Source organism: Anser brachyrhynchus (assembly GCF_964034855.1).
Source record: "Anser brachyrhynchus genome assembly, chromosome: W".
NCBI lineage: Eukaryota > Metazoa > Chordata > Aves > Anseriformes > Anatidae > Anser > Anser brachyrhynchus.
This window is the reverse complement of record NC_137704.1, coordinates 22,473,435-22,487,792: the sequence shown is the minus strand read 5'-3', so window position 1 is coordinate 22,487,792 and position 14,358 is coordinate 22,473,435. Positions and strand designations below refer to the sequence as shown.

At 56.3% G+C, this 14,358-nt stretch overlaps 1 long non-coding RNA gene across 1 annotated transcript in view; it reads left to right on the top strand.

The window, feature by feature from the left end:
- The window catches only part of LOC308184863, a 473,467-nt gene extending 459,428 nt beyond the window's left edge, over positions 1–14,039 (top strand). Inside the window, exon 5 of the long non-coding RNA XR_013942968.1 lies at positions 13,319–14,039. This is a non-coding gene — a long non-coding RNA (uncharacterized lncRNA). The remainder of the gene's footprint in view (positions 1–13,318) is intronic.
- Positions 14,040–14,358: the final 319 nt, after the last annotated feature.

Here is a 14,358-nt window from a genome sequence, read left to right as displayed (position 1 = left end):
GAAGTCTAAAACCAAAGACATGCTTTGACACTTGCATAGAAAGTGCTACTGTGATTCCCTGCCTTGTCTCTCCCTTTCATTGCATGTGGTTGTATAATCATACCTGATTTATTTTACCCCGAGAGATCCCAACAAGTGTGAAATGAGGCCCATAATTATGACTATCTTATGTACAGAAAGACTTAGGGAAATGGAAATGAAATGAAACATTGAGAAGTTGCATCTAGAAGAAAAAGTGCATAAACTTATAGGATATTCTGTCTATACCTCTCTTGTTTCAGTTTACGCCTACTGTCTCTTGTCCTCATGACCTGTGCCACCAGATTAGAAATGCAATAATCTTTAAATTTTCATTTAAAGCAGCAGTTCTTAGATAAAATTTTATGGAAATCTCCATATAATGGGTCTGAAGGCACACTGCATTTGCAATCATAATGTGAAATCTACCAACTTGGAAAAAAGGGAAACAAAGTATACTTAAAAATGCTGTTAGTGCCTTGCCCTACAGCTGATTCTCAAGGAGGATGAAGAACACCTGAAGCTGGATTAGAAAGCTAGAAGTGAAAGAGGAGGAAAATGGGGGGAGAAATGCAACTGGGAGATGTATAAAGGTAGGCAAGACGTTCAGCCACCTGCAACAACGCCTGTTGTGGATTCTTGCTGTGCACCCAGTGCAACTGAGTCTAAGTACCAGTTCCAGAAAGAGAGTTTCCTCTAGAATTTAGACTTTGCAAACTGAAAAGAGAGTATGAAAGAGTGTTAATTACTACTTAATATCAAGTTAAAAAATCATGGAACCATCATGCTGTTCAAGTACTGATGCCAACTTTCCTGTCCCTGGGAGAACTCAGATGTATGAGTCAAACCAAGGTTGTTTTGCCCCTTTCTTTGAGCTATTTACTGCTAACCAGTGGTAGAAGCAACATATTTGAAGGTTTGATTTGATATTCAAATGCAAGCCCTTTGAAATTTGTTAAAATATATAAAAGGAAAATGACAAAATTCATCTGCACACAGGGAGGTAATATTTTCTGGGATTTAAACATACTTGTTAATTTAAGTCTATTGACCATTTCAATAAACATCGATTTTTAATGCGGACCTCGTGCGGATGGGCTGCAGCGAGGGCTCCTGGCAGGGAGAAGAACACAGCCAACCCCTAAACCCCCCCAGTAACGTGGTACAGAGCTGTTTGGTCAGAGCCACAGCCACGGCACCCTCCCATGAAAAGGCAGGAGCTGTGCTTGTACCGCTGCGGGCGCTGATTTGCTGAGGGTGGGGCCAGGGGTGACAACAGACGCTTTAAAAAGCCCACCAGCTTCGTCATTTATGTCATTTTAACTAGAACCTCACATGCATCGGCTGCAGCGAGGGCTCCTGGCAGGGAGAAGAACGCAGCCAACCCCTCAACCCCCCAATAACGCGGCACGGAGCTGTTTGGTCAGAGCCGCAGACCCGGCGTCCTCCCCAAGCAGGCAGGAGCTGTGCTTGTGCCACCGCGGGCACGGACATGCTAAGGGCTGAGCCAGGGGTGACAACGGTGGCTTTAAAAAGTCCGCCAGGGTCATCATTTCTGCCATTTAAACAAGGACCTCGTGAGGATCAGCTGCAGCGAGGGCACTTGGCAGGGAAACTACTGAACCAAAGCCTAAACCCCCGCAATAACGTGGCACAGAGCTGTTTGGTCAGAGCCGCAGGCCTGGCCCCCTCCCGAGCAGGCAGGAGTTGTGCTTGTGCTGCCACGGGCGCTGACATGCTAAGGGCGGAGCCAGGGGTGACAACAGACGCTTTAAAAAGCCCACCAGCTTCGTCATTTCTGTCATTTTAACTAGAACCTCACACGCATCGGCTGCAGCGAGGGCTCCTGGCAGGGAGAAGAACACAGCCAACCCCTCAACCCCCCAATAACGCGGCACGGAGCTCTTTGGTCAGAGCCGCAGACCCGGCGTCCTCCCTAAGCAGGCAGGAGCTGTGCTTGTGCCACCGCGGGCACGGACATGCTAAGGGCGGAGCCAGGGGTGACAACAGTGGCTTTAAAAAGCCTGCCAGGCTCGTCAATTCCGCAACTTCTAACTATGACATCGTGCGGATCGGCTGCAGTGAGGGCTCCTGACAGGGAGACGAAGGGAGACAACCGCTAAATTCCCCCAGTAACGCGGCACAGAGCTCTTTGGTCAGAGCCACAGCCCCAGTCCCCTCCCCTGAGCAGGCAGATGCTCTGCTTGTGCCTCCGCGGGCGCTGACATGCTGAGGGTGAAGCCAGGGGTGACAACGGTGGCTTGAAAAAGCCCGCCAGGCTCGTCATGTTCGCCATTTAAACGAGGACCTCGTGCGGATCAGCTGAAGAGAGGGCTCCTGACAGGGAGACGAACGGAGCCAAACCCTAAACCCCCCCCATAATAACGCGGCACAGAGCGGTTTGGTCAGAGCCGCAGGCACAGCTCCCTCCCACGAGCAGGCAGGAGCTCTGCTTGTGCCGCTGCGGGCGCTGACATGCTGAGGGTGAAGCCAGGGGTGACAACGGTGGCTTGAAAAAGCCCGCCGGGCTCGTCATTTCCACCATTTAAACGAGGACCTCGGCTGGATCGGCTGCAGCGAGGGCTCCTTGTAGGGAAACTACTGAGCCAATCCCTAAACCCCCCCAATAACGCGGCACAGAGCGGTTTGGTCAGAGCCGCAGGCACAGCTCCCTCCCACGAGCAGGCAGGAGCTCTGCTTGTGCCGCTGCGGGCGCTGACCTGCAGAAGGCGGAGCCAGAGGTGACAACGGTGGCTTTGAAAAGCCCACCAGGCTCGTCATTTCCGCCATTTTAACGCGGACCTCGCGGGAATCGGCTGCAGCAAGGGCTCCTGGCAGGGAGACGAACGGAGCCAACCCCTAAACACACCCAATAATGCGGCACAGAGCCGTACGGTCAGAGTCGCAGACCAGCCCCCCCCCCATTAACCCCCACCCCCTTTCAGGCAGGAGTTGTGCTTGTGCCACCACGGGCACTTACATGCTGAGGGCGGAACCAGGGGCGACAACAGTGGCTTTAAAAAGCCCACCAGGCTCGTCATTTCCGCCATTTTAACGAGGACCTCGCCTGGATTGGCTGCAGCGAGGGCTCCTGGCAGGGAGACGAACGGAGTCAACCCCTAAACCCCCCAAGTAATGCGGCACAGAGCTGTTTGGTCAAAGCCGCAGCCCCAGGCCCCTCCCCCGAGCAGGCAGGAGCTGTGCTTGTGCTGCCTCGGGCGCTGACCTGCTGACGGCGGAGCCAGGGGAGACAACGGTGGCTTTAAAAAGCCCACCAGGCTCATCATTTACGACATTTAAATGAGGACCTCGCGCGGATCGGCTGCAGCGAGGGCTCCTGGCAGGGAGACGAACGGAGCCAGCCCCTAAACCCCCCAGTAATGTGGCACAGAGCCGTTTGGTCAGAGCCGCAGCCGCAGCCCCCTCCCACGAGCAGGAAGGAGCTGTGCTTGTGCCTCCGCGGGCGCTGACATGCTGAGGGCAGAGCCAGAGGTGACAACGGTGGGTTTAAAAAGCAATCCAGGCTCGTCATTTCCACCATTTAAACGAGGACCTCGTGAGGATCGGCTGCAGCGAGGGCACTTGGAAGGGAAACTACTGAACCAAACCCTAAACCCCCCTAATAACGTGGCACAGAGCTGTTTGGTCAGAGCCGCAGACACAGCCCCCTCCCGATCAGGCAGGAGCTCTGCTTGTGCCGCTGCGGGTGCTGACCTGCAGTAGGCGGAGCCAGAGGTGACAACGGTGGCTTTGAAAAGCCCACCAGGCTCGTCATTTCCTCCATATTAACGCGGACCTCGTCTGGATCGGCTGCAGCAAGGGCTCCTGGCAGGGAGACGAACGGAGCCAACCCCTAAAACCCCCAATAATGCGGCACAGAGCCGTTTAGTCAGAGCCGCAGCCCCAGGCCCTTCCGCAGAAGGCAGGAGCTGTGCTTGTGCCTTCGCGGGCACTGACGTGCTGAGGGCGGAGCCAGGGGTGACAACGGTGGGTTTAAAAAGCAATCCAGGCTCGTCATTTCCACCATTTAAACGAGGACCTCGCCTGGATCGGCTGCAGCGAGGGCTCCTGGCAGGGAGAAGAACACAGCCAACCCCTAAACCCCCCCAATAACGTGGTACAGACTGTGTGGTGAGAGCCGCAGCCCCAGCCCCCTCCCAGGAGCAGGCAGGAGGTGTGCTTGTGGCGCCGCAGTCGTTGACATGCTGAGAGCGGACCCAGAGGTGACAACGGTGGCTTTAAAAAGCCCACCAGGCTCGTCATTTCCTTAATTTTAACAAAGACCTCACGTGGATTGGCTGCAGCGAGTGTCCTCGCAGGGAGACGAACGGAGCCAACCCCTAAACCCCCCCAGTAACGTGGTACAGACTGTTTGGTCAGAGCCGCAGGCGCAGCCCCCTCCCAGGAGCAGGCAGGAGCTGTCCTTGTGCCTCTGTGGGCGCTGAAGTGCTTAGGGCGGAGCCAGGGATGACAACGGTGGCTTTAAAAAGCCCACCAGGGTTGTCATTTCCGCCATTTTAAAGTGGACCTCGCGCGGATTGCAGCGAGGGCTCCTGGAAGGGAAACTACTAAGCCAACCCCTAAACGCCCCCAATAATGTGGCACAGAGCTGTTTGGTCAGAGCTGCAGGCCTGGCCCCCTCCCCAAGCAGGCAGGAGCTGTGCTTGTGCCACCGTGGGCGCTGACGTTCTGAGGGCTGAGCCAGGGGTGACAACGGTGGTTTTCAAAAGCCCACTAGGGTCGTCATTTCTTCCATTTAAACAAGGACCTCGTGAGGATCGGCTGCAGCAAGGGCTCCTGGCAGGGAGAAGAACACAGCCAACACCTAAACCCCCCCAATAACGTGGTACAGACTGTTTGGTCAGAGCCGCAGCCCCAGCCCCCTCCCAGGAGCAGGCAGGAGCTGTCCTTGTGCTGCCCCAGTCGTTGACATGCTGAGGGCGGAGCCAGAGGTGATAACGGTGGCTATAAAAAGCCCACCAGTGTCGTCATTTCCGTCATTTTAACAAGAACCTCACGTGCATCGGCTGCAGCGAGGGTCCTGGCAGGGAGACGAATGGAACAAACCCCTAAAAACCCCAATAATGCTGCACAGAGCCGTTTAGTCAGAGCCGCAGACCCAGCCCCCTCCCTGAGAAGGCAGGAGTTGTGCTTGTGCCGCTTCGGGCGCTGACCTGCAGAAGGCGGAGCCAGAGGTGACAACGGTGGCTTTGAAAATCCCACCAGGATCGTCATTTCCGCCATTTTAACTCGGACCTCTCGTGGATCGGCTGCAGCAAGGGCTCCTGGCAGGGAGACGAACGGATCCAACCCCTAAAGACAAGCAATAATGTGGCACACAGCCGTTTGGTCAGAGCCGCAGCCCCGGCCCCCTCCCTGAGAAGGCAGGAGTTGTGCTTGTGCCATCACTGGCGCTGACGTGCTGAGGGCGGAGCCAGGGGTGACAACGGTGGCTTTAAAAAGCCCACCAGGCTCATCATTTCCGCCATTTTAACGAGGCCCTCACGATGATTGGCTGCAGAGAGGGCTCCTGGCAGGGAGAAGTATGGAGCCAACCCCTAAGCCCCCCCAGTAACGCGGCACAGAGCCGTTTGGTCAGAGCCGCAGCCCCAGCCTCCTCCCACGAGCAGGCAGGAGCTGTGCTTGTGCCTCCGCAGGCGCTGACATGCTGAGGGCGCAGCCAGGGGTGACAACGGTGGCTTTACAAAGCCCACCAGGGTCGTCATTACTGTCATTTTAACTAGAACCTCACACGCATCGGCTGCAGCGAGGGCTCCTGGCGTGGAGACGAACGGAGCCAACCCCTAAAACCCCCAATAACGCGGCACAGAGACGTTTGGTCAGAGCCGCAGCCCCGGCACAACCCCTGCCCCCGAGCAGGCAGGAGCTGTGGTTGTGCTGCCGCGGGCGTGGACATTCTGAGGGCTAAGCCAGGGGTGAAAACGGTGGCTTTAAAAAGCCCGCCAGGCTTGTCATTTCCGCCATTTAAACAAGGACCTCGCGCGGATTGACTGCAGCGAGGGCACTTGGCAGGGAAACTACTGAACCATCCCCTAAACACACCCAGTAATCCGGCACAGAGCTGTTTGGTCAGAGCCGCAGGCCCGGCCCCTCCCCCGAGCAGGCAGGACCTGTGCTTGGCCGACGCTGGCGCTGACGTGCTAAGGGCGGAGCCAGGGGAGACAACGGTGGCTTTGAAGAGCCTGTCATTTTTGTAATTTCTGCCATTTAAACGAAGACCTAACGCGGATAGGCTGCAGCAAGGGCTCCTGGCAGGGAGACGAACGGAGCCAACGCCTAAACCACCCCAGTAACGCGGCACAGAGCCGTTTGGTCAGAGCCGCAGCCCTGCACCCGCCCTGGGGAAGATAGGGGCTGTGCTTGTGTCGCCACGGGTGCTGACATGCTGAGGGCGGAGCCAGGGGTGACAACGGTGGGTTTAAAAAGCCCGCCAGGCTCGCCATTTCTGCCATTTAAATGAGGACCTCGTCTGGATCGGCTGCAGCGAGGGCTCCTGGCAGGGAGAAGAACGGAGCCAACCCCTAAACCCCCCCAATAATGCGGCACAGAATCCTTTCGTCAGAGCCACAGCCCCGGCCCCCACCCGGGAAGGGAGGAGCTGTGCTTGTGCCTCTGCGGGCGCTGACATGCTGAGGGCTGAGCCAGGGGTGACAACGGTGGCTTTAAAAAGTCCGCCAGGGTCATCATTTCTGCCATTTAAACAAGGACCTCGTGAGGATCGGCTGCAGTGAGGGCACTTGGCAGGGAAACTACTGAACCAACCCCTAAACCCCCCCAATAACGCGGCACAGAGCTGTTTGGTCAGAGCCGCAGGCCCCAGTCCCCTCCCGAGCAGGCAGGAGCTGTGCTTGTGCCACTGCGGGCACTGACGTGCTCAGGACGGAGCCAGGGGTGACAACGGTGGCTTTAAAAAGCCCACCAGGCTCGTCATTTCCTTAATTTTAACAAGGACCTCACGATGATCGGCTTTAGAGAGGGGTCCTGGCAGGGAGACGAACGGAGCCAACCCCTAAACGCCCCCAAAAATGTGGCACAGAGCTGTTTGGTCAGAGCCACAGCCCCAGGCCCCTCCCCCGAGCAGGCAGGAGCGGTGCTTGTGCCTCCGCAGGTGCTGACATGCTGAGGGCGGAGCCAGGGGAGAAAACAGTGGCTTTGAAGAGCCTGCCATTTTTGTAATTTCTGCCATTTAAACGAAGACCTAACGCGGATAGGCTGCAGCGAGGGCTCCTGGCAGGGAGACAAACGGAGCCAACCCCTAAACCACCCCAGTAACGCGGCACAGAGCCGTTTGGTCAGAGCTGCAGCCCTGCACCCGCCCTGGGGAAGATAGGGGCTGTTCTTGTGTCGCCACGGGTGCTGACATGCTGAGGGCGGAGCCGGGGATGACAACGGTGGCTTTAAAAAGCCCACCAGGGTCGTCATTTCCGCCATTTAAACGAGGACTTCGGCTGGATCGGCTGCAGCGAGGGCTCCTGGCAGGGAGAAGAACACAGCCAACCCCTAACACCCTCCAGTAACGCGGCAAAGAGCTGTTTGGTCAGAGCCGGAGGCACAGCCCCCTCCCGAGCAGGCAGGAGCTGTGCTTGTGCCACCTCGGGCGCTGACGTGCTGAGGGCGGAGCCAGGGGTGACAACGGTGACTTTAAAAAGCCCACCAGGCTCCTCATTTCCACCATTTTAAAAACATTCTCATGCGCATCAGCTGCAGCGAGGGCTCCTGGCAGGGAGATGAACGTAGCCAACCCCTAAACCCCCCCAATAATGCGGCACAGAGCCGTATGGTCATAGTCGCAGACCAGACACCCCCATTAACCCCCACCCCCCATAAGGAAGGAGCTGTGCTTGTGCCACCACGGGCACGGACATGCTGAGGGCGTAGCCAGGGACGACAACAGTGGCTTTAAAAAGCCCGCCAGGGTCGTCATTTCTGCCATTTAAACAAGAACCTCACACGCATCAGCTGCAGCGAGGGCACTTGGCAGGGAAACTACTGAAGCAACCCCTAAAACCCCCAGTAATGCGGCACAGAACCCTTTGATCAGTGCCACAGCCCCAGCCCCCACCCATGAGCAGGCAGGAGCTATGCTTGTGCCACCATGGGCGCTGACGTGCTGAGGGTGGAGCCAGGGGTGACAACGGTGGGTTTAAGAAGCCCTCCAGGCTCGTCATTTCGCCATTTTAACAAGAACCTCACGTTCATCGGCTGCAGCGAGGGCTCCCGGCAGGGAGAAGAACACAGCCAACCCCTCAACCCGCCCAATAACGCGGCAGTGAGCTGTTTGGTCAGAGCCGCAGACCAGGCGTCCTCCCCAAGCAGGCAGGAGCTGTGCTTGTGCCACCACGGGTGCTGACATGCTGAGGGCGGAGCCAGGGGAGACAACAGTGGCTTTAAAAAGCCCACCAGGCACGTAATTTCTGCCATTTAAAGAAGAACCTCACACGCATCGGCTGCAGCGAGGGCACTTGGCAGGGAAACTACTGAAGCAACCCCTAAACACCCCCAGTAACGTGGCACAGAGCTGTTTGGTCAGAGCCGCAGCCCCAGCCCCCTCTCACGAGCAGGCAGGAGCTGTGCTTGTGACTCCGCGGGTGCTGACGTGCTGAGGGCGGAGACAGGGGTGACAACGGTGGCTTTAAAAAGCCCACCAGGCTCGTCATTTCCAAAATTTAAACGAGGACCTCGCCTGGATCGGCTGCAGCGAGGGCTCCTGGCAGGGAGACGAACACAGCCAACCCCTAAACCCCCCCAATAACGCGGCACAGAGCTGTTTGGTCAGAGCCGCAGGCACTGCCCCCTCCCGAGCAGGCAGGAGCTGTGCTTGTGCCACCTCAGGCGCTGACCTGCAGAGGGCGGAGCCAGAGGTGACAACGGTGGCTTTGAAAATCCCACCAGGCTCGTCATTTCCGCCATTTTAACGCGGACCTCGCGTGGATGGGCTGCAGCGAGGGCTCCTGGCAGGGAGACGAACGGAGCCAACCCCTAAACGCCCCCAAAAACGTGGCACAGAGCTGTTTGGTCAGAGCCGCAGGCACAGCTCCCTCCCGAGCAGGCAGGAGCTGTGCTTGTGCCGCTGCGGGGGCTGAAGTGCTGAGGGCGGAGCCAGGGGTGACAACAGTGGCTTTAAAAAGCCCACCAGGCTTGTCATTTCTGCCATTTAAACAAGGACCTCGGCTGGATCGGCTGCAGCGAGGGCTCCTGGCAGGGAGAATAACACATCCAATCCCTAAAGCCCCCCAGTAACGTGGTACAGAGCTGTTTGGTCAGAGCCGCAGCCCCAGCCCCCTCCCGAGCAGGCAGGAGCTGTGCTTGTGCCTCTGTGGGGGCTGAAGTGCTGAGGGCGGAGCCAGGGCTGACAACAGTGGCTTTAAAAAGCCCACCAGGCTCGTCATTTCCACCATTTAAACGAGGACCTCGCCTGGATCGGCTGCAGCGAGGGCTCCCGGCAGGGAGACGAACGGAGCCAACCCCTAAACCCCCCTATTAATGCGGCACAGAACCCTTTGGTCAGAGCCGCAGCCCCGCCCCCCACCCGGGAAGGGAGGAGCTACTTGTGCCACCGCGGTCGTTGACATGCTGAGGGCGGAGCCAGGGGTGACAACGGTGGCTTTAAAAAGCCCACCAGGCTCGTCATTTCCGCCACTTTAAAAACATTCTCATGCGCATCGGCTGCAGCGAGGGCTCCTGGCAGGGAGATGAACGTAGCCAACCCCTAAACACCCCCAATAATGCGGCACAGAGCCGTATGGTCATAGTCGCAGACCAGACACCCCCATTAACCCCCACCCCCCATAAGGAAGGAGCTGTGCTTGTGCCACCGCGGGCACGGACATGCTGAGGGCGTAGCCAGGGACGACAACAGTGGCTTTAAAAAGCCCGCCAGGGTCATCATTTCTGCCATTTAAACAAGGACCTCGTGAGGATCGGCTACAGCGAGGGCACTTAGCAGGGAAACTACTGAACCAACCCCTAAACCCCCCCAATAACGTGGCACAGAGCTGTTTGGTCAGAGCCGCAGGCCCGGCCCCCTCCCGAGCAGGCAGGAGCTTTGCTTGTGCTGCCGCGGGTGCTGACGTGCTGAGGGCGGAGCCAGGGGAGACAACAGTGGCTTTAAAAAGCCCACCAGGCTCTTCATTTCTGCCATTTAAACGAGGACCTCGTGAGGATCGGCTACAGCGAGGGCACTTGGCAGGGAAACTACTGAACCAACCCCTAAACCCCCACAATAACGTGGCACAGAGCTGTTTGGTCAGAGCCGCAGGCACGGCCCCCCCCCAAGGGAAGGCAGGTGCTGTGCTTGTGCTGCCGCGGGTGCTGACATGCTGAGGGCGGAGCCAGGGGAGACAACAGTGGCTTTAAAAAGCCCACCAGGCTCGTCATTTCTGCCATTTAAACGAGGACCTCGTCTGGATCGGCTGCAGCGAGGGCTCCTGGCAGGGAGAAGAACACAGCCAACCCCTAAACCCCTCCACTAACGCGGCACAGTGCTGTTTGGTCAGAGCCGCAGGCGCAGCCCCCTCCCAGGAGCAGGCAGGAGCTGTGCTTGTGCCGCCTCGGGCACTGACCTGCCTAGGGCGGAGCCTGAGGTGACAACGGTGGCTTTAAAAAGCCCTCCAGGCTCACCATTTCCGCCATTTTAAAAAGATCCTCACGGGCATCGGCTGCAGCGAGGGCTCCTGGGAGGAAGTTGAATGTAGCCAACCCCTAAATGCCCCCAATAATACGGCACAGAGTCGCAGACCAGACACCCCCATTAATCCCCACCCCCCATTAGGCAGGAGCTGTGCTTGTGCCACCACGGGCACTTACATGATGAGGGCGGAGCCAGGGGCGACAACAGTGGCTTTAAAAATCCCACCAGGCTCGTCATTTCTGCCATTTAAACAAGGACCTTGTGAGGATCGGCTGCAGCAAGGGCTCCTGGCAGGGAGATGAACGGAGCCAACCCCTAAACCCCCCCAGTAACGTGGTACAGACCATTTGGTCAGAGCCGCAGCCCCAGCCCCCTCCCAGGAACAGGCAGGAGCTGTGCTTGTGCCGCCGCGGTCATTGACATGCTCAGAGCGCAGACAGAGGTGACAACAGTGGCTTTAAAAAGCCCACCAGGGTCATCATTTCCATCATTTTAACGAGGACCTCACGATGATCGGCTTTAGAGAGGGCTCCTAGCAGGGAGACGAACGGAGCCAACCACTCAGTCCGCCCAATAACGCGACACAGAGCTGTTTGGTCAGAGCCGCAGCCCCAGGCCCCTCCCCCGAGCAGGCAGGAGCGGTGCTTTTGCCTCTGCGGGTGCTGACATGCTGAGGGCGGAGCCAGGGGAGAAAACAGTGGCTTTGAAGAGCCTGCCATTTTCGTAATTTCTGCCATTTTAACGAAGACCTAACGTGGATAGGCTGCAGCGAGGGCTCCTGGCAGGGAGACGAACGGAGCCAACCCCTAAACCACCCCAGTAACGTGGCACAGAGCTGTTTGGTCAGAGCCGCAGCCCCAGCCGACTCCCTTGAGCAGTTAGGAGCTGTGCTTGTGCCTCCGCGGGCACGGACATGCTGAGGGCTGAGCCAGGGGTGACAACGGTGGCTTTAAAAAGCCCGCCAGGGTCGTCATTTCTGCCATTTAAACAAGGACCTCGTGAGGATCGGCTGCAGTGAGGGCACTTGGCAGGGAAACTACTGAACCAACCCCTAAACCCCCCCAATAACGCGGCACAGAGCTGTTTGGTCAGAGCCGCAGGCACGGCCCCACCCTGGGGAAGGAAGGAGCTGTGCTTGTGCCGCCGTGGGCGCTGACGTGCTGAGGGCGGAGCCAGGGGAGAACAGTGTCTTTAAAAAGGCCACCAGGCTCGTCATTTCCATCATTTTAACGAGGACCTCACGATGATTGGCTGCAGACAGGGCTCCTGACAGGGAGACAAACGGAGCCAACCCCTAAAGACAACCAATAATGCGGCACAGATCCGTTTCTTCAGAGCTGCAGCCCCGGCCCCCTCCCTGAGAAGGCAGGAGTTGTGCTTGTGCCGTTGCTGGCGCTGACGTGCTGAGGGAGGAGCCAGGGGTGACAACGGTGGCTTTAAAAAGCCCACCAGGCTCATCATTTCCGCCATTTTACAAAGAACCTCACCCGCATCGGCATCAGCAAGGGCTCCTGGCACGGAGATGAACGTAGTCAACCCCTAAACACCCCCAATAATGCGGCACAGAGCTGTAGGGTCAGAGTCGCTGACCAGCCCCCCCATTAACCCCCATCCCCCTTCAGACAGGAGCTGTGCTTGTGCCATCGCGGGCTCTGACATGCTGAGGGTGTTAGTGTTAGGGAGAATCGAATAGATGTTTTATTAATGTCTCTTAGGTGATGGGTCATAAAGTATAATTAAGCATTGCCAAATGTACTTACATTATCAATTAATCTATGTGTACTGGGAAGTTTAGGGAGTATATTATCAATTAATCTATGTATACTGGGAAACTTAGGGAGTATACTGAACAGTCAAATGAATCTTTGAAGGGGAGCCTTGGGAGGGAACAGGTACAACCTGACCTTGGATAAGGACCTGGAAATGCTGAAATGAGTTGAAGCAGAACCAAGGAGCGGAGGGAGCATGCGTCGAGTGAGAAAGGTGAAAAGTTTAGCGGAGAGGAAGACTCCTTACTTCATCTGGACGACCACCTGGACGACCACCAGAGAGCGCCACGCATGTGCAAAGGGGAGGGGAGCTAATTAGAATGGAATGCGAGGCTGATGTTACCACCTGTAATGAATATGTATGCCTTACGTAATGTTGAATGTATAAATAATGGCTGGGAAGTAACGGGACTCGAAGCCAGATTTGGGCACCTGCCCCGGCTTCCAGCGCTGAATAAAGCACCTTCATATAATCACTTGGTGGTTATGTGGTTGCTACGCTAACATTTTGGCGACCCAGATGGGACGGCGTGGGCACTGCTGAGGCGGATCGTGTCTCGGTTTCGCTCCAGCCGGCACCGAGGGATTCTCGGGGAGCAGTCGACCGTGACCGACCTCCGCTGCTCACGACATACCACTGGAGCGGTAAGCAAAGGTGCTTTTGACTTTGGGTATTCGGTACCAATTTGGTTGGGAAAGCCTGCCGGTCAGACGCGGCGAAAGCCACGCTCGGTTGGGCAGGGAGCTCCCGGGGTAAGCCTAGGCGCCGTCCGTTAGACAGAGCGAAAGCTCTGCAGGTTCGGCATTGGTGGTTTGGTATTGGTAATTGTATTGGTTTGTGCTGAAGGGTCAGCACCTGGTATTATTGGTATGTGGTAAGCACGCTGCTGCTCCGGCAGCTTCTGGGAGAGCGTGCTGCTGCTCCGGCAGCTTCTGGGGGAGTGTGCTGCTGCTCCGTCAGCTTTTGGGTTTGTATCATAAGCTCAAAATGAAAAAAATTAAAGGAATTCTGGGAAAAGATGTACCTATCCCGCGAACATCCCCACTGGGGTGTTTGCTAGCACATTGGAAAGAGGGAGATTTTGGTCAAGAAATGCGGAAAGGAAAGCTGATTGATTATTGTAATATTTGGTGGCCACAGTATAAACTAGAGGACCAAGAAAATTGGCCTGAGAATGGAACATTGCAATATAATACAATTTTACAATTAATGCTATTTTGCAAGCGGGAAGGAAAATATGATGAACTGCCGTATGTGGAATTATTCTTTTATTTGCGCCGAAAGCCTGAATGGCAGCATGCTTGTGGAATAATGGTGCTTGAAGTTTCAACTGAGGAACGTTGTTGTGCATGTACTAAGGAGGGACGCTGTATACAGCATCAGGCAATAGAGAATAATAAGTATTATGGGGAAATGAATAATGGAAATATTGATTTGGAAGTTGCGCCGTCGGCTCCGCCGGAAGAGCCAGGACAGGGAGGGAAAAGAGAGAATGAAGATAGCAGTAGTGATGGAGAATCCCTGACTTTAGTCTCCCCTGTGTTACATAGGACTTGGCAACAGCGAAGGGCAGGAGAAACTATAAATGAACAGAGAGGGAAAATAATCGCTCCCCTCAGGCGAGGAGTGGGGACAGAAGGACTGGTATACGTTAAGGTGCCTTTTTCAGCTGGGGATTTAATGATATGGAAACAAGCAGCCGGCACCTACAGGGAAAACCCAGATAAAGTAGCCAGCGTAATGAAAATGATAATTAAAACCCAAAATCCCGATTGGGATGATCTCCAGGTGATCCTGGATACTTTGAAGGGGAAGAGAAAATATTAATGGTCGAGGTAGAGGAACAGGGAGAGGCTACCCGAGCTCAGGGGGAAAACGGCTGGGTCTTAACCAATGTGCCCATTGTAAGGGGGAGGGTC